This window comes from Henckelia pumila, chromosome 4 (genome assembly GCF_033568475.1).
Source record: "Henckelia pumila isolate YLH828 chromosome 4, ASM3356847v2, whole genome shotgun sequence".
Classification (NCBI taxonomy): Eukaryota; Viridiplantae; Streptophyta; class Magnoliopsida; order Lamiales; family Gesneriaceae; genus Henckelia; species Henckelia pumila.
The window spans coordinates 231953658-231958169 of NC_133123.1; the positions used below are offsets into that span (position 1 = coordinate 231953658).

Here is a 4512-nt window from a genome sequence, read left to right on the forward strand (position 1 = left end):
TAGTGTGAAGGTATTACCATTATGCTAACAAGGGATGAATCCAAATAATGATTGGTTTAGCCATTGATTCTTTGTCTTCAAAGATATAATCACGTGTACATATGACTTCTTGGAAAAATTAGTACACATTAATCTGTCAATTCATTCTTCCTTCCCTTTGCCTGTTCATAGTAGGAACAAAATCCAAACCACAAAGAGTTTAAAAGGTTAAAATTCATTTTGGCCCTCCATTTATTTCACAACCCAAATCTACTTCATTTCTTCGTTCTTCTCATTTCTTTTTATTATACATTAATAGGAAAATTTGTTATAATTAAATCTCGAATTCAAGACCACATCCTAAAATTTGAGACATTATTAATTATCAAATAAGCTATACGTCATCCGCTCGCTTCTGTGATTTCATAACTACACAATAATCCGCTCGCTTCCGTGATTTCATAACTACACAATAAGCTCATAGCAAGCACAAAATTCTATCATTTTATTTCTGATACATACTGTAATAATGAATGAAGGGTATTAATTAGATCACTTTTTTTAAAAAAGGAAAAAAAAATTGTGTTTTAGTAATAGCTCGAGTCATACCTCGTCTTCTTTCATTTCTACTGTTATTGTAATTGACTTGGTAATAAATGCTAATTTACATGTTTTATTCAAAAAAAATAAAAAAATACATATATGTCTCAATAGCTGTACTGGTCCATAATAATGTATCACGTGAATATTTCATGTACCAATCGCATCGTAATGTACACATGGCCATGCAAAATATATCAGTACATGGCCAGAGGTACTAAGTTATAAACATCAATTGCTAACGACTGGGAGTTCTATTCTATGTTCATAAAAAAATAAAATCATAGTACATTGTGAACTTGTAATATTACCGCAGATTGGTGTGAATTAGAGTCAAGCAACTGCACAAGCATAGGAGAATCGAAGTGAGCATAGTTCCCAACACCGGTCCGACAGATGGGGCAATTCGCGTGCGAATACAGCCACATGTCGATGCATGGCGCGTGGAACGAATGCACGCACTCCTGCAGCGTGCGCAGCTCCTCGCCTTCTTCGAACTCACACAAGCAAATGGCGCATGTCCCATTGTCCACGCCCTTGCGAAATCTGTGCGGGGGCAGCAGCTCTGCCATCGAGTTGTCGAGGCTAGTGGGCCGTGGCATGTGGCGGCCCCGCAACGTGTAACCCGCCGTGAGGCAGTGGTAGATGGTGACCACGACGGCTGCGGAGGCCGCGGCGACCAGACATATGATCAACTTTAGTAGAAGAGCACTGGAATGCTCCTCCTCTGCCATTATTAATGTTCAAGAAAATGATCGAGTACGTGGACAGTAATTATTGTGTTTAAGCATCTGCATGCGGATTTAACGAGGTTTAGTATTGTTGTCCGTTCCCAAATGTCAGTGAATCAGACAAGAAAGATTCTGAAATTTAGTAGCTAATAATCATATAATAGAAAAAGGATTTTGATTCTGCTTTTGTATTTAGTGAATCTAGTTAGGCAGATGCGGTACGGCCGATCGAGTGTCTGCTAACCTGGTCTAACTGAAGAGAAAACTAATCTTAAGGCACCGTTTGGTTATCCTGGTCAACTCAAGTTAGACATATGCCAGATGTTCATTATTTGATAAACATTTTATAATTCATAAACAAACAAACAAAAAAATTGATGGCAACATTATTATATTGTAAATACTTCCAATTTTACATTCAAAATGTGCGTCCGGATATTATATAGCACTTCATCTCAAAAAAATCCATGTGTGTTGACAATAAGGGGGTGATACTATTACATAGTTTCTTGATTATAGATTATTTGATATTTTATCGATTAGAATAGAATACAAGAAATTCCCTAATTTAAATTTTTGTCAAAAAAGACTTGATCTGCTATCACAAATGGAACCAAAATCTTGCATAGTTCCAGAAAAAAAAGACTACATGACTACATTGTATTACGCATCAAAAACCAAATTTACAAAGACAAAGGTTTCCATCATACACCATTATCACTTGAGGGATACTAAAACTTGTAATCATAATCCACAGACAATTCTCATACTCAATCAACTTGCAGGGTCATTATTCTCCTCCGCGTACATTCTGGCAATGATAGGGTTGCAGAGGTTCTCCAGTTCCTTCAGCTTGTCCACTTCCGCAAGCTGGTTTGCATCCAACCATTGGATTGCAGACTCCACTGCTTCCTCGATTTGCTTCTTGTCGGATGCTGCGAGCTTGGAGGCTATCTTTTCATCCTTTATCGTGTTTCTCATGTTGTAAGCTTACTTCTCCAAACCATTTTTTTCCGCATTCACTTTCTTCTTCTGCTCCTCGTCTTCTGCCTTGTACTTCTCTGCTTCTTGCACCATCTTTTCAATTTCTTCTTTAGACAGCCTTCCCTTAACGTTTGTGATCGTGATCTTGTTTTTCTGTCCGGTTGTCTTATCCTCCGCGGAGACCTTTAAGATGCCTTTTGCGTCAATGTCGAAGCAGACAGTAATCTGAGGAACGCCCCTGGGTGCTGGTGGGATGCCAGTGAACTCAAATCTCCCCAGTAAATTGTTGTCCTTTGCTCTGGTTTTCTCACCTTCGTAAACCTGAATCAGTATCCCATAATCATTGTCCAAATACGTGGAAAATACTTGTTCTTTCTTGGTGGGAATGGTTGTGTTTCTTGGAATCAAAACAGTCATGACTCCTCCAGCAGTCTCCAATCCAAGGGACAGAGGAGTAACATCCAAAAGAAGCAAATCCTGAACCTTTTCATTGCCTTCACCACTCAAGATCGCTGCTTGTACGGCAGCACCATATGCAACAGCTTCGTCGGGATTGATGCTCTTGCAAAGCTCTTTGCCATTAAAGAAGTCCTGCAACAATTGCTGAACTTTAGGAATCCTAGTCGAGCCACCATCAAGCACGACATCATGAACACTGCTCTTATCCATGTTACCATCCCTCAAACACTTCTCATCCGGCTCCATACACTTCCTGAAAAGATCCATATTTAGCTCCTCAAATCGTGCTCGAGTAATAGTCATATAGAAATCAATACCCTCAAACAGAGAATCAATCTCGATAGTCGTCTGCGCAGTGGACGACAAAGTTCTCTTTGCCCTCTCACAGGCACTTCTTAAACTCCTCAAAGCTAGTGGGTTCCCACTAATATCCTTCTTATTCTTCCTCAACTCCTGAACAAAATGGTTCACCATCCTGTTATCGAAATCCTCTCCCCCAAGGTGAGTATCACCAGCAGTCGCCTTCACTTCAAATATACCCTCCTCAATAGTAATCAGAGACACGTCGAAAGTTCCCCCTCCCAGGTTGAAAATGAGCACATTCTTCTCACTGGAAGTGCCCGCTTTCTTATCCAGTCCATATGCAATGGCCGCAGCAGTCGGCTCATTAATGATACGCATCACATTGAGCCCGGAAATGGATCCAGCGTCCTTAGTGGCCTGACGCTGAGAGTCATTGAAGTAAGCAGGCACCGTAACAACGGCATTCTTGACCGTCGTTCCAAGAAAAGCCTCTGCTATTTCTTTCATCTTAACAAGAACCATGGATAAAATCTCCTCGGCACAGAATTGTTTCTCTTCGCCCTTGTATGAGACCACAATCATGGGCTTGTCCCGCAATAACCCTGAATGGCCAGAGTAGGATGTCACTTTTCAACAATGGATCGCTGTATCTTCTCCCGATCAACCGCTTAGCATCTACACAACATATAAACCAAGAATTAAGTAACCCAACTTGGTGAAAACTCTGATGGTTGAATCAATCAAGAATTTCAAACTTAATCCCCCAAAGAAACGAACACAGAACAAAATTGCCAATAATGATGCAACATAAATCGCAACAATTTCGTAACCCAAGCAAGAAAATGCTTTGAAAACGAAAACAGAACAGAGCAATAAGCTCTGCAACAAAAAAAATACGAACAAATATGCAAGGAAAACCAAATAGGATAAACGAAACTCACCAAAAACAGTGTTGACGGGGTTCATGGCCACCTGGTTCTTCGCCGCGTCGCCGATGAGACGCTCAGTGTCGGTGAACGCCACATACGACGGCGTAGTACGATTGCCCTGATCGTTAGCAATAATCTTAACACGATCATTCTGCCACACGCCGACACATGAGTATGTACTTCCCAAATCAATCCCAATAGCAGGCCCTTCGCTCTTTCCAGCCATTATCAACGCCAACAATCAAGAAATTACAAACTCACTCAAAAACCCAGATAATTTTTGAGTGCTCGCTTCACAGAATGCTGTATCTGAATCTAAATTTTTTCGTGCTGGGATCGGAGAAGAGAGTGGAATATATATGAAGTGTAGAGTTGAAGAGACACCTCTTTGCTCTGCAGTCTGATTTTCTTTCCGTTTAACCGTCGCCCAACTGTTTTTCAACTGAGAAAATTCTCAATTTTTTTTTTATAATTTTTTTTAGATATTTGAATAAATTGAAAGTATTTCAAATTTCAAGTATAATTTT

At 40.1% G+C, this 4512-nt stretch overlaps 1 pseudogene; it reads right to left on the reverse strand.

Moving 5' to 3' along the window:
• Positions 1–2084: 2084 nt before the first annotated feature.
• Positions 2085–4211, reverse strand: LOC140862900 (heat shock 70 kDa protein 4-like; annotated as a pseudogene).
• Between the last annotated feature and the right edge of the window lie 301 nt (positions 4212–4512).